At 44.8% G+C, this 15,529-nt stretch overlaps 1 protein-coding gene across 2 annotated transcripts in view; it reads right to left on the reverse strand.

The window, feature by feature from the left end:
- Positions 1-15,529, reverse strand: part of KIAA1671 (KIAA1671 ortholog) — a 996,223-nt gene that overhangs the window by 822,605 nt on the left and 158,089 nt on the right. The gene's annotated exons all lie outside the window — the stretch shown is intronic.

Consider the following 15,529-nt stretch of genomic DNA (forward strand, 5'->3'; position numbering starts at 1 on the left):
TCCTTGTGCGCGCTTTTTCAGCAGCTTCGCCTGGTTTTCTTCCAGTTTTCGATTTTCCTGGCGGTTGACTCAAGTCTACAGCTTTTGATTAAAAAAAAATTCAACCCAGAAGCTTGTGCTCCTTCCTTTTCAGGTTCTTCTGCCAAGACTTGTCCTCCACTGATCTGTATATGAGCTGGAGGTCTGCTAGTACATATATCCGTGTCAGGTACACTACTCTCTTCAGAAGATGTGGTGACATTTTTCTTGGAATACCCCGCCGTTGAGCATAAACTTCTGCCCAAGTGTATGCTTCATTTAGTTTGTAATCCAGAGTATCCCTCTTTTACTTCCGAAGTTTGCCTTCCTGTAGTTCTTTAGTGTATTTATCCAGTCGTACGTTAATATCTTCCAAGGCTTTGTTCAAATCTTGCTGTTCCATTCGTGTTTGGAGATTGTGTTTAATTTCTTCAATTTCATTGGAGAGATCATTCATGACTTTTGATTATTCTTCCACCCATAGTAAAATGAGATCCAGGGAACATTTATTCAATATGGAGTACCATATTTGTCAGTCCACATTTGCAGGGGTTCTACTACTTTGGCTCTGCAGTATTATGTAATTTATTAGGTATTCATATTCTAGTGTTGAGCTTAGGCTCCATATATATCCAGGTCTAGCATTTGTCTGGAGTAATGATGTATGTGTCTTGGCGACATCATTACATACAGCTATGTCTTGTATCTAGTCTTCAGTCCATGGAGTATGGCCTTACGCCCATGTTATCCCTAATAGTTTTTAGTGTTACCAAAAAAAAAACATGATGTAACCAACTTTCTTTACTGTGAAAATTATATCTAGCACTTTCTGAAAAATTTTCGATGGCAAATGCCTTGCTAGATGGGTCGTGGTTCCACAGCAACCTATCTACTTCCTATTCACTAATCCACTACCTTGCACAACACAAAAAGTCATCACTCACAAAAAACAGGTAAGATTACACCTGGGATAGAATTAGTGCAGTTGCCAGATCAAATAACATGCAATCTATATTTATTTTGCATTTGACTGTTACAAAAAAAGCCAAGAAAAGCTACTTCCCTTTAATTTACCTAATATTCTTTGAAGCTGTGGTAGGATACATGAGCACCCTAGGGAATTTTATTAATAACAAAAAGCTTTCAGCCAAAGGTGCAACTTAGCACTCAATTACCCATGTCTTCCTAAAGTGTAACACGTTAAATAATGTTAAATTAAAACGGTTTTCAGATTTGGAAGTATTGATACAATGACAAACCTTTTACATTTCGTCTCAATGGCTCATAATAGGCCTGAGAAATTAATATAGGTCAAAATGCAAATTAGATGCTGTAGGCAGGGCGGCAGTTCAGCAGCCTAAGTTGCACCCAAACGGTTCATGAGGCATATTGGGCTACAAGACAAAAAACATACGGTGCTCTAGTCGTATAGCCTACATATAAGAAGCATTTGCAATGCAATCAGTCTCACCTTTGGGACCTTATATGTATTTAGCTATGCAGCACATTAGCCTGGGTGCTGAAACATCCACTGTTCTTTAGCATGGAGGGAAAGTGAGCACCAAACTGCGGAACACGCCAGGCATGGGAACACATGGAGAGAAATACTGCTTATCAGTGAGAAATTGTATTGTCCAAAGCTCTGTTTTTAATATAAAATCAGCCCCTTCGGTGGTCATATCATTGAAAAAAACAAGATTTTTTTTATAATTGTCTGCGGTTGCTTGTTGAATACAAGTGTCAATGGCCAAGGCCCCTGCTCTCTATCCCTGCAGCTCCACTGGCCACCACTGTCGTCTACACTTCCTGATGGTGTTCTAGGCCCTCTGTCTCCCTTTGTGTTGTGCCCCTGACCTCTGCCCGTACATTCTTGTAAGTCGTGAATCTGTTAATTGCGCTTTAATTCAATTGTGCTATTGTGACACTGTTTTTTTGCCTCCCTGCTGCTCAAAGTGTGTTTTGTTTTGCCCCTTCCCTCGGGGTTGTGCCTGAGCCACGCATTTTTTCTTGTCCTCCGTCCCTGCATCCCCTCCACCCCCTGCGTCCAGTTCCTGCAACTGCTGCCCCCGCAGCCCCTTCCCCATGGGGTTCCCGCTCCCACCTCAGCTTCCCTGCCCTTCCACTATTTAATGCAGACTGCTGCGCAGCCGTACAGCGGACACGTCGCTGGCCCGCCAGAGGCGCACCAAAAGCAATCCCGTCTGCGCCCGTCCGCGACCAGACCGCGACCAGCGCAAGGGACATTGGATCTCCGACCATCCACCGCTAAGACTCACCCACCCTCCAGCACCCCAGGAAAGCTACCTGCTTCACCACCAACCTCCAGGAAGCCAGACGCACATGCAGATGCCTCGAGAAGAGCTGGAGAAACAGCAAGACGCTTGAAAACCACACCACCTACAAGAACGCCTTGACAGAATACCACCAACGCATCAGAACCACCAAAATAACTTTCATCCACAACAAAATCCTCGCAAACTCCAAGGAACTCATCAGCGTCATCCAGGAATTCACTAAGTTCCGCAGCGAAGCCACAGAGATCACCCCCTCCCAGGACCTCTGCCACCTGAAGATCAAAAACCTCTATGACAACTTCAACGACCAAACACCTGAGTCCGCAACCATCCCGCCCTCCGGCAATGCCAGGCAACCCACTATCTCCTCCTAGACACCGTCACGAATGAAGAGACCGCCTCGACCATGAAAGGCATCCACTCTGGGGCCCCCCCCAGACCCCTGCCCACCACACATCTACCACAGAGCTACCATCGCACGAGAGTTATGACACACCATCAACGCCGCAATCCAGACTGGCACTTTCCCAGAGGACTGGAAACGCGCAGAAGTCAGACTCCTACTCAAGAAGCCCTCAGCAGATCCCATGGACCTCAAGAACTACTGCACCATCTCGCTCCTCCTCTTCGCTGCAAAAGTCGCTGAGAAGACCATCAACGCATAACTAGCAAGGTTCATCAAAGACAACTCCATCCTCGACCAGTCCCAATCTGGATTCCGCACCAACCACAGCACCGAGACCGCCCTACTCGCCACCACAGACGACATGTAAAGCATACACTGGAGAATGTAATTGCCTCTAGGCATTTTGATGGTTCATGGGTTACATTTTTTAATAGAACCAAATGTGGTTAAAATGATCGCTTCATCATATTCAAAGGAAAACAACACTCTATACAACCACAAAAAGCATCATACAGTCATCACAAACATTGCATTGTCTAGGTGAGATCACCCACCCTTGCCTTTGATTTTAACAGGAAAAATATTAACCATTTCACGCTGAGCCCAAGACACTAATCTCTTATTGAGGGTGGTGGAGGGAAAAGTTGCAGTCCATCCAGGTGATTTTCCAAGTAACGCACTGAAGATGATATGGATTTCAAGATAACGCACTCCTTAATCTAGTGAATGTTTAAAAAACATAGTAGGAATGACTGGATTTAGGAGACCCCAGTTGCCTGCCTGGGTTTTGAATTAATGGAAGACAAGGGAAAGAGAATTAGCATAGTCTAATATAAATCCAGTGACAGCACACATTGTCAGTCTCTTGCCCAACAAGGTTGGGTGGGGTAGAGTTTACATGCAGATTTTCATACGGTAGGAGCACCCTGACATTTCCAATACAAGTTTACTTTTGTTAAGAATAATATTGGGAAACAGAATAGGCATATTTTATGCTGGTTGTGAGCAGGTCTTCTCTTGGTTTAAACCTCGGTGGACATTCTTCTCATTATGGTACTACCTGTTTATTTTTAGAAACAGGAGGACATTTCTTGACACAATTTTATTAGATATCATGTTGAATTTAGAGAAGTGTCTCTCAATAAAAACTTATGAAAGACTACCTTAATACTAATATGTTTGATGATTCAACAAAACAAATGCTCATTTTATGTTTGCCTGAGGAACATTTAATGTTTGCAGGACTGGTAATACCAACAGAAGTAAATTCACATGCAAAAAAACGTATAGAATAGTCAGTCCCATGTGGTAGGGTTTTGATTGTACACTCTTTACTGCTGAATCCACAAGAGCTGAGCTAGGCTAAGTCATTCCTAACAGTGAAAAAGCCACTACAAACATTTATTTTTTCCCCACAAAAAATATGCATAATAGATATGGACAGATGTGCTAAATAAATGTGTGGGCCTATATAATACTTTACCAATTAGGTTTAGAACGTTTTGATAAAAGATGCTACTTGTGACGGTTAGCGCACCAGCGTTTATCGCTGGCGCGCGCTAAACAATCACCAACACTGCGCTCACGTCGGTTGGCGCGAGCGCGTGTATAAAATAAAGATGGGCGGAGCGCGAGGCAGTCTGCGCCACACGCTAATGCAGAGTGCGTGTATATTATTTATGTGGGGTGTTAATTAGGTCCAGAGCGAGCCTTGGTGTTGGGAGGGAGGCCCACCCCGATCATAACATTGGCGACGATGGTGGGGAGCAACACACGCTGCTCCTCCCCTGCTCCAGACGGCAGCACATGCTGTTTCTGCCCTGCTTCAGAGGGTAACCGGCCTACACCCTGCCTTTCCTCAGCCTTTCACGAGCAGCCCTCCCTAGCAACAGTTTCAGACACGGCTGACCCCCCCCCCCCTGCCAAGCAACACCTGCCACAGAAGTTTCTGAAAGTCTCCGGCCCCACACCACGAGAGGGCGAATCGTGGACATCCAGAAGCCAAAGGACACAGCACTGGCCCACGCAAGCCCGGTGAGTGACACCACTGAAAGCGGGCAAGCCATCACGATACCCAGATAGTGTGCCAATGCCTACACACTTAGACCCACCACAAGACACCAGCATCCTCAGCAAGCCACCTCTCTGCACCTAAGTTTGGTGCAATGGGGGAATGAAGATAACAAAGCCCAGGCACCTGTGCCAATAGCTTCCCACCACCCGTCCTCAGGAGTCCTGCCCCAATTCAGTGAGTCGGCAGATGCCTCCAGGGCTGCGTTGCGGTGGCAGACCTGACTAGGTCGCCTGGAGAATTACTTCATCCCCACGAGGGGGAAGGATGGCGCAGTAAACGCTTGTTGCTACTCCACTATGCGGGGGAGGAAATCTACCTTTTGTTCAAGCACCTGCCGAACACAGGTCCCACTGATGACTACGCGGCAGCTGTCAAAGCCCTAAATGCCCACTTCGACCTGCAAATGAACCCGGACTTCGAACACTTTAAGCTCAGGCAGGCAAAGCAGAGAGACAGAGTCAATAGACTCTTCATGCACGACTCCGGGAACCCACCTCATGGGAGACAGGGCCACAGAGGAAATCGGAGCCCAGCTGATCCTTGAAATTCGCAGCAAAGTTCTACGTGACCTCATACTCAGGCAACCAAACATCCTGATGAATGACATCCTTGTACTGGCGTGATCCCATGATCTGTCGGCGGCACGAGCAGAGGAAATGGACATGGCGCTAGTGTGAAGGAAGGCGTCGCAGTCAAAACGGAGAAAGCAGACGCAGTCAGGACACGAGACACGACCTACCGACCTTGTGATCGCCAACCGCAACCCCCAAAGATTCAATGTGGGTACTGTGGGTATGAAGACCACCCCGCACAGGCATGCCTGGCACAAGGAAAGACCTGCACCAACTGCGGCATCGCGAACCCCTTTGTGTCAGTATGCAGAAAGAAAACGCAGTGCAGAGAAGGGAACAGACCAAAACAGATGAGGAAGATGGTCAGACAACTATCACAGGTTTTGCTTGCATCACACCCCAGAGGGAAGAAGAGGGAACCGACCAACAAGACAAGTCCATGTCAGAGGACTAAGGAGAAACATACTTGATCTTGTTTACCCGGGCCCTGAAGAGCCGGAGGCGACCCTAAACTCGCTGCACAGTACAGGTTGCAGGGACAGACTTCAACGTGGTAATCGACACCGGTGCCTCAGTAACGGTAATGGGAATCCAGCATTACAAGGTAAGACCCAGACCAGAGCTGAGACCGTCAAAAGCACAGATCTTAGCATATGGAAGTGACTCACCACTACCCCTCCAAGGTAAAATGACCGTGCCAGTGCGGTCAGTAGACGTTGAGATCACCATTGACATTCACGTTATCAACCAGGAGGTGGACACGCTGCTCAGTAACAATGAAGCCTGGGTCTGGTGATGTATGCTAAAAGGATAAACGCAGACCAGACGGAAGAACTACTCAGCCAGTTCGAAGACCCATTCAAAGGACTAGGGAAGGTAAAGAGAGCCCCCATCTAGCGGCACATAGACCCTACCGTCCTGCCAACAGCCCTACGACACCGGAGAATCCCGTTCCACCTACGGCCTCTGGTACAAGAAGAATTGCAGAAACTCGAAGACCAAGGGGTCATAGAAAAAAGTGTCCCACGCCGTGGATATCACACATGGTGATTGCAGAAAAGCCTCGCCAACCAGGGAATATCAGACTCTGCATTGACATGCGCCTTCCTAACAAGGCTATTCGCGTGAGCGCCACATTACGCCGACCATGGACGACATCGTGGCTCACCTGATCGTATCCCGATAGTTTTCGAAGCTGGACCTGAACGCTGGCTATCACCAACTAGCCTTTGCCAAAGACAGCCGGTACATCCCCACATTCAGCACCCACCTAGGTCTCCGGAGGTACAAACAACTGAATTTCGGAATATACTCTGCCGCGAAAATATTCCAGAACGCTGTCAAAGAGATCCTGGTAGGGCTACCTGGCGTCCTCAACGTAAGTGATGACATACGCATCCACTCCAAGACAGCGAAGGAACACTACCGGCATGTGAGAGCCACCCTTAAGAGATTCCTAGACCACGTCCTCACCCTACACAGAGAGCAGTGTCTGCTGTTCCAACAAAAGATCGAATTCTTAGGATACACCTTCACCCAAGAAGGCATACATCGACCCACGGAAATCCCAATCGATCAAGACCGCAGCTGCTCCACTTTCCGTGGCGGAAGAAAGCAGCTTCCTGGGAATGGCTACGTACTGTGGACGTTTCGTTCCGGGCCTAGCAACTCTTACAGAGCCTCTTCGAAACCTCACCAGGGCAGATGCCATGTGGCAGTGGGGTCAAGCTGAAGAGACAACGTTCCAAGCAGTCAAGAAGGCACTCCTCAACCATACCATGCTGGTATACTTCAACCCGGCAAAGAAGACGGAAAGACTAGTAGACGCCAGCCCCGTAGGCCAAGGAGCCATCCTCACCCAGGAACAAGAGCCAGGACGATAGGCTGTTTTAACGTATGCCAGCAAAGCGCTATCCCCACCTGAAAAGTCATACTCTCAAATCGAGAGAAAGGCCATCGCCATCCGATGGGGATGCAGAGGTTTCCACCACTACATATGCGGACACCCTTTCACTGTGTTCACAGATCACCAACCACAAGTACCACTCTTCATAGGCTCAGCGCCCCACCCGCCGCCACGCATTGAAAGTGGGCCATCGGGCTCCAGCACTACGACATGGATGTTGTGTACCAGCCCGGCGCCAAGAACCCGGCCGATTTCCTGTCCCGACACCCAGATACAACAGGAGAAAGAGAATAAGAACCCAACAACAACGATACGGAGGCACACCTAGCCGTGATCATGACACTAACGTGTCCCCAGGCACTGACAATTGAAGTAGTGGCTACCGCCGCGGAACAAGACCCAGTTATAATCAAAGTATGAGAAACCATCCAAAGAGGGCTGTGGCACCAATTTCTACAAGCTGCAAACACATGGTCAAGCCCAGAGAAAGAGAGACTGATGAACATGTGGAGAGTCCGAAACGAACTAAGCCTCACCCAGGGGGGTATTCTCATCCGTGGACCTCGCATTGTCATCCCAGCAGCCCTACAGGTACGCGCAAAGCAACTCACCCATGGGGGACATCAAGGAGTGGAGAAAATGAAAGCCTGCATGAGAGAGAAGGTCTGGTTCCCAAGGATGGACACTCAAGTAGAAGAGACATCCTGCCAAATAACGAGTGGACCAGAACGACCAGCACCCATACTCACTGAGGGCACTGCCGACGACCATGGGGAAAAGTAAGCGTGGATTTTGGGAGCTTCCCTGACGGGCGCGTCTTCACATTAGCTCTCATTGACAGTTACACAAAGTACCCAGTAGTAGAAGTTGTACAGTCAACCAACCACCTTCCTGCATGTCGGCCCAGTTCTAGAGAAGATATTCGGCCTGTTCGGATGTCCAGATGAACTCCGTAGTGCCAATGGGCCCCCATTTCAAGGACACAAGTTCTGTGAGTTCATGCACCACCACGGTTTCCAGCAACGGCGCATCATCCGACAATGGCCCCAAGCCAATGGGGAGGTTGAACGCCTCATGAGGACAATAAACAAAACCCTCTGCATTGCCTTGGCAGAGCAAAGCAACCCAGAACATGAACTGCAAAGGTTCCTGCGGGAGTACCGCCGCACGCCGCACTGCTCAACACGCCAAGCGCCCTGGGTGCTAATGTTTCACGGCACCCGCCGAGACGGCCTCCCCACTGCGCCCGGGTGGTCTCCTACCCCCCAATTTGATGAAAGGGGCGCCTTCCGGAGGAGGGAACAGCGCAACAACACTGCCATCCAAGCTCAAAGAGCTGCATTTCGCCAATTACAGTAAGGAGACCCTGTCATCATGAAAGACAGGAGACCAGGAGGGAAATTCCAGACCAGGTATGAATAGGGGTACTAGCACATAGACCAACACACAAGGGACCATGGTGACTGTCAAGAAGGCAGGAGAAACAGTGACCCACAATGTCTCATGGTTCAAACGGATGGACAGGCCCCACCCCAACCCTGCTGTCGCAGACAACGCAGAGGAGCCTGAAGCCAGACAAGGTGAACCCCAAGCAGCCGACGACCATCGTCCTGAAGTGATCCTGATGCCGGCAAGTCCGGAAGCCACTGGTGAAACCCTCCGCCTACCTCCAGGACCCAGCACACCAGTCCCTGCCCCCACCACTGGCCGGGGCCCTGCCAGGTACGCCCCAAGGGGAAATGCTCCGCCAAGCACTCGCCTGAGGGACTGTACCTGCCAAGTAAGTAGTCCATGTTATTTTTGAGATCCAGTCAAGGACTGAGATGGGATTTGACGATTAGCGCACCAGCGTTTATTGCTGGCGCACGCTAAACAATCACCGCCCCTGCGCTCACACCAGCCGGCGTGAGCGCGTGTATAAAATAAAGATGGACGGAGTCGCGAGGCAGGCAGCGCCACACACTAATACAGAGTATGTGGTATTAATAATGCGGCACGCTAATTAGGCCCAGTGCGAGTCTTGGTGTTGGGAGGGAGCCCCCCGATCAGAGCACTACTGACAAGCTCGACAAAATAGAAGATTCCGAATAGATTCTAATCTTTAACGTTTTAACAGATCGTCATTTTTACGAGTCAATGGACTAGCTGATTAAAGCATTTTCCACTGAACTACCAATTGCAAATGAACCTTTACTTAACAATAGATCCCAAAATCGAAGGATTCTTCTGGAATGGTAAACAGGACAAAAAAGATAACAATTTAATTTCTATCTTCATAGCTGCCAAGGTTTCAGATCGCTATGTGTGACATTTCATAATTTCAGTGTAATTATGAGTGACATTTCAATAATTGTGAGTGACACTATCTGCGTCACCACTGATCAGTGTCACCCGACCCCCACTGGCGCGGCCCAAACAGATGCCAAGTTTCCAATACACATGAGTAACATTTCTGTGTTTTCAAGTCACGTACAAGTGATTTTCACATCTCCTGTGCAACACCTTCAGTAATACTTTATAAGGAGCAGTGATTTAAGAAAATGTATGGTACAAAACGAAAGTCTTTTTTATTAGTAAGTGCAGTGTAGTACCTGGATTAAATACACCACTCACACAGACTTGTGATATGTGAAGTTGCCCTACACCCTTTCCTACCATACCATACCTTCCTGGCCACCTATTATGCAAGCTGAGTGACTAACTGCTGCAACTTTTTTTCAACACGTTTCTGAACTTTGCACTGTGGCACGTGACAACTTGCAATAGCTAAGAAAGCAACAAAGGCTGCTACTGGTGGTAGTCGTCATCATAGCCGTGTCTTGTGTGTTCAGTTTGTAATAAATCATGATTATCTATATTGATTTGGTCATCTTGTTTACTATGTACTAGGTTGGTACCTTACAGTCCTTTTCTGGTCAAGTGCGTCATGATTAAACCTGTGCCAGATCATTTATGTCGGTCATGTGCTTCATGCTTCATACCTCACTCTGTACGTCGCATGCACGCATCTTTTCCTGATTGGATGTAGATCCTTCGCTCCTAGGTGCTGTCAATTGTCATGTCGAAAATCAGATGGAGGACATTTGTGATTCACGCATATTTCGAGGTTTTTGTTGTTTCTCATGTACTGGAAGGTTTACCCAAAGAGTAGTTGTTCTAGGTTTTATGCTTACAACGTAAAAACCTCTTCTCTAGTCAAACCCTTTCCAGGAAGGCTGATTGGAGACACAATTTAGTCGCTTACATTTCTCAACATATCAGTGTCAGGGGCACAGTCCAAGTGATTCTAAAATTCACTGAACCAAATCCCTAACTACGGTTATATGGACCTCCCTGAATCAATCGCCACTATATAGCAAGTGAGAAAATCCTGTGTGTGTCCCAAACTTTATAGAGAGTGGCAATTAATTTCTACATTTCTATGCATCACTCTTCAATTAAAAAAAGAACACGGAAAACTTACCGAGCCGATTTGTCGAATGCAGAAATGCAAACATATAACATCATATGTCCAAAAGTATTTATTTTGGAATGTCTGAAAATTGTTCTAATGGACAATATCTTTGAATTTAATGGAAAGCTGTTTAAACAACAACAGGGAGTGAGCATGGGTGCCTCTTGTGCGCCTACAATAGCGAATATCTACAGGTCAAGGTTTGAGAACCAATTTATCTATAACAAAGTTGCACCCTTCTATGAATCCGTGACCCTTTGGTCACGATACATAGATGACGTGTTCTTTGTTTGGCAAGATAATGAGGATAATTTACATCAATTCCTTGAGTGGATAAATGTATGCGACACCAACATCAAATTCACTCATCACATAAATACTGAACAAGTAGAATATTTGGATGTCATCATCAAACACCAACAGGGAGTCCTAGCTGTGGATTTATTTGTTAAGCCCACGGCGAGGAACACTCTTCTACATTATGATAGTTACCACCCCACCGTACAAAAGAACAGTGTCCCTTTTAGAGAATTTTTGCGTTTAAGACGCAATTGCACCAACTTGACTGACTATGATGTTAAATCTGAAATGATGAAATCAAAATTCCTAGCACGTGGTTACCCTAGAAAAATAGTGCGGGACTCATAAGCGGGCTCGCTTTTATGATCCCCAGCACCTCTTAGACACAGGTACAGAGAAAAAAGTTCCGCACATGGTATTTATCACCAAACATTCGATGCTCAATGAGAGAATAAGACATTTAGTTTATTCCAATTGGCATATTCTAAATGTGAATCTCTCTAAAGAAAACAAGCTTCAGAAACCTATGTTTGCCTACAAAAGAAATAAATCCCTAAAAGATCACATTGTGAGATCACGCATAACACATAAAACATCAGAAAGTCAACAATCCCTTACAAATTTGCAGCCAGTTACGGGCACATATAGTCGCTCTAGTCGCAAATCATGCGACACTGTGATACAAGGCCCCTTACTACAGTTCAATAAACAAAATATCAAACAGCAAGATCTTAATAACTGTAGAAGTTCCAATGTAATCTATTTAGTAATATGTCCCTGTCATAAAGGGTATGTAGGGCAAACTGGAAGAGCAATGAATGTAAGATTAACAGAACATCGCTCTGCGATTAGAACTCGGAAAATGGCAGCTCCCATGGTTAGTCACTTTATCGAGGAAAATCATCTACCTGATGAGATGTCTTGGTACATTTTAGAAAGGATACATTCAAAGTCAGGTGTTGATGCAGATAAAATCAGAAAATTAAGGGAAGTCTATTGGATTTTTTTATTGGGTATTGCAGTACAGGGATTAAACATGGAAATCCCGTGGGAGCAAGCAATAATCTAACGAGGATACTTTCCGAGGATCAGTTATCAACTCTGTTATTTGGTATAGACAATACTGATGATGTGTAGAAAAATGATTGTGCATGTATATCTTATCTGGTTTTGATTTCAAATGGTTTGATGTATTACTCCCATTATAGGTATGTCCATGTTAGCAGAGAGTAATATGACCATATATCTACCTTCTTTTCCCTTCTTTTTTCCCCCCGCTTATTTTCCCCATGCACCAACGGTTGAAACCTCTCCGTTGGAATTTGACATTAATAGATCGCTACTCTTAAAATGTAAGAATCTATCGAACTAGGTCCCAGATTGATTACTATAGGCAAAGTCTTCACCCCTTAGTAAGACCTTGTAGTGCATGAATAAGCGATTAAATGAATTTAGTATCATCAACTGAAACATTTTCTTTAAAATATCGCAAATATTGGATGATACTTGTCGTACTTAGTGATTATGTACGAATTTGTGGTATTACGGGTATAATCAGTCTCTATATGTAGTCACGGCTACATTATGCGAAATAATATAATTTATCCCGCTGAATCAGTGTACTGAAACATTAGAGATTGATATTTTAGACTGGCAGTAGGCGTTACAAATACTTTAACTCTAGTTTAAGATGGCGGCACTGCAAGTTCACATCAGATGTAAACGAAACATAAGACCTACAGAACACGAAAGTATCGCGATATCGCACACAAAATTGGCGCGCTAACCGAGGCTTTTAAAAACGGTTGCCTCCGTTACAAACCCTGATGCGAGCGGATAGACTGCGGACGTAACAACTTGGCATTACGGGAGAATTAATAAAGAGTAAGTTATCGGAAGGGAATGTTTATATATGTAGCAATACGGGACAGGACTATTCAAACGTAACAATTTAATTGAAGTTTGACCCGCTTTAGTATTATGTAAGTCGGGTATTAATAGTAGCTTGTGGCATTACAGATAATTATATGAGCAACTGTTTTAGCTGATTATTTGAACATCTACGTTGAGCGCGGGACCGGGTGAAAGGGGATTTGTAGAAAATGCATTGAATCTTTGTAACAATATTCAGACCGCTAGGATACAGTGTGACAATTGTGTTTGAATTATAGGAATAGAACCGCGTTTTCAATGGGGGCAGCCAATTCGAAGAAGTCATCTAAGGCGTAGATATTGAAGTATGGAGTGACGGCTCGTGTAAAGGTGCGCACAATTATTGCCATGATCATAGTTTTTCTAAATTTGCTAACTATTCTTGTAGATAATACTTATATCTATCTGTATATAATTGCTTGGCAGGTAGTCCCATACATCAAGTGGGTACGAGAAGGTTTTTATAGCTCTCCAGTGGGAACATGTAATTTAAGAAATTAAAAGTATCAGAGAATTACACAGGTACGTAAGAAAAATAGGCCTATCAATCAGAAGGTCGTATAATCTATATATCGAGCTAGTTCAGAATATGTTATTCTTTTTTTAAAAAATACTTTACAGATTGGTTTACTGCGCCCTTCATCCTCTTTCGAATAACGCCGTGAGCACCTACTCAAAGTGGGCAGATACCGGAAATGTTACGCCCTTCCCCGCTATCAAGTTTGAGTGACTAGCAAACTAATACAGGTAAATGCATACTACGCTATCTTCCAGTTAGGTTCTAGAGGTTGTAATAGATCAGTTAGATAAGATAGATAGACAACCCACAGTTATTGATAGGATCCAAATCTCCATCAGTGGAAAACTTCTATTTCCCTTTATTTTAGATTATCCATAAGGGACTCCCCTCGTTGTGGTATTGCTCTCAGGAAACCAGGATATACTTAGTGTAACTATTATACTAAGGCCATTGTTGTATAGAAATGAGTAGTTGAATCTTTATGTATATAGAAATGTAAATAGTGTATATAATGTAAAGTCGATTGCAGCGAGATAAATAATTGTTTAAATTATATGCATTGATCATGTTGGAATTGAAAAGTAATAAGGGGTGTCATTGTGTAGCTTGAATCTGCTGGTGTTAAAAGCAGAGTCAGAAGTAAATAGAGATTAAATATGTGTGTTTATATATGTAAATATTGTAATCTGTTTGACGTTGACTTTTGAACTAAGAAAATATGAACAATTAACTAAAATAAATTTTCTAAAATTAGTTCCAATCTATGTGAAAAGAAACACAGAATTCCTGATGAAGGCTCAAGCCGAAACGCGTTGAGTGAAAGGAATTGTGGTTCTAGATATTAAATAGTATCTATTGGTATATTGTGTTGAACAAATTGTGAATCAAATATTTATATTAAGGAAAAAATGTTTATATAAAATTTACAAAAAAAATTGTTTGATAGAATGTTCATGAAATATGAGATGAAAATAAAAAGAATATACAGTAGAAACATACTATGGTATTCTGATTTAGTGTCATAGGTTAACGTCAATTTGATATTTTTAAGAATTATGCATAGAACCCGATGCGGAGCCTTTTTTTCTAAAAAGAAATGCCAGAAATAAACACCAGTACGAATCGGCCAGGGGCGTGACTGTGGTAACTCTCCTGAAACAGGCTTCCAGGGTCAGGCCGCAAACCACCCCTGCATCAAAGTTTCGGGTAGTTTGCAATGCGGCCCGCTATCCAGGCTGCCTGTTGCTGTGAGTCCTGCAACTGTCCAAGAGGTCACTGCAACCGGAGTGCACGGTCAGTGTCCGTGTGACGCCGGTCGGTCAGCCATCACACCGGCGACTACACTGCACGTAATTATCCTAGCCCGGGCTCGGCCATAATTAATTTGACGCTGCAATGCATGGGCCATAAAATCACAATAGCAGCGCTGTTTGAGCTGCCACGCCGGCCTTACAAATTCTCTGCGGCGCCAGCCCACAGCCAAATTGTATAACAATCTGGGCCCCGGCTGTCTCTATAGTTGCTATTGGGAACTACTCGGCGCACCTGTGACGTCAGGCTATCTTGCTAAGAGCTGTGCCACTAAATTTAAGATACATTGTTGTAGCACAGTGGTTGTCAGCGGTGCTTAGGTCAGACGGGAGTGCCCAAACCTGAGGGAGGAGCACACGCAGGCAGGCACTGGCAGCTGCCACACACTTTATTCCTTCCAGGGCTTTAATGCCAGTTGACACATCAGATATGCGTGACAATGCATTTCAGTGTGGTGATACGGATCACCACACTGAAATGGGTTAGTCTAATGCATGATGTGTGATACTTGGCAGGACTGTATCTTGTCAAACATTAACAGAAAAATGAACACCCTTTTACAATTGTTTGGCTTTCGCCACTTTTAAAACACGCAGCACAAAGAATTTCTAATCAATATTAAATATTTTAAAAAATGTAAGTTTAAAACCTCTTTTTTTCTTTACATTATTATGCATGACATAATTAAACTACAGTAAAAAAAAAAAGTAAAACGTATCAAAAATGCACCACCGAGAAACTA

This window comes from Lissotriton helveticus, chromosome 11 (assembly GCF_964261635.1).
Source record: "Lissotriton helveticus chromosome 11, aLisHel1.1, whole genome shotgun sequence".
Classification (NCBI taxonomy): domain Eukaryota; kingdom Metazoa; phylum Chordata; class Amphibia; order Caudata; family Salamandridae; genus Lissotriton; species Lissotriton helveticus.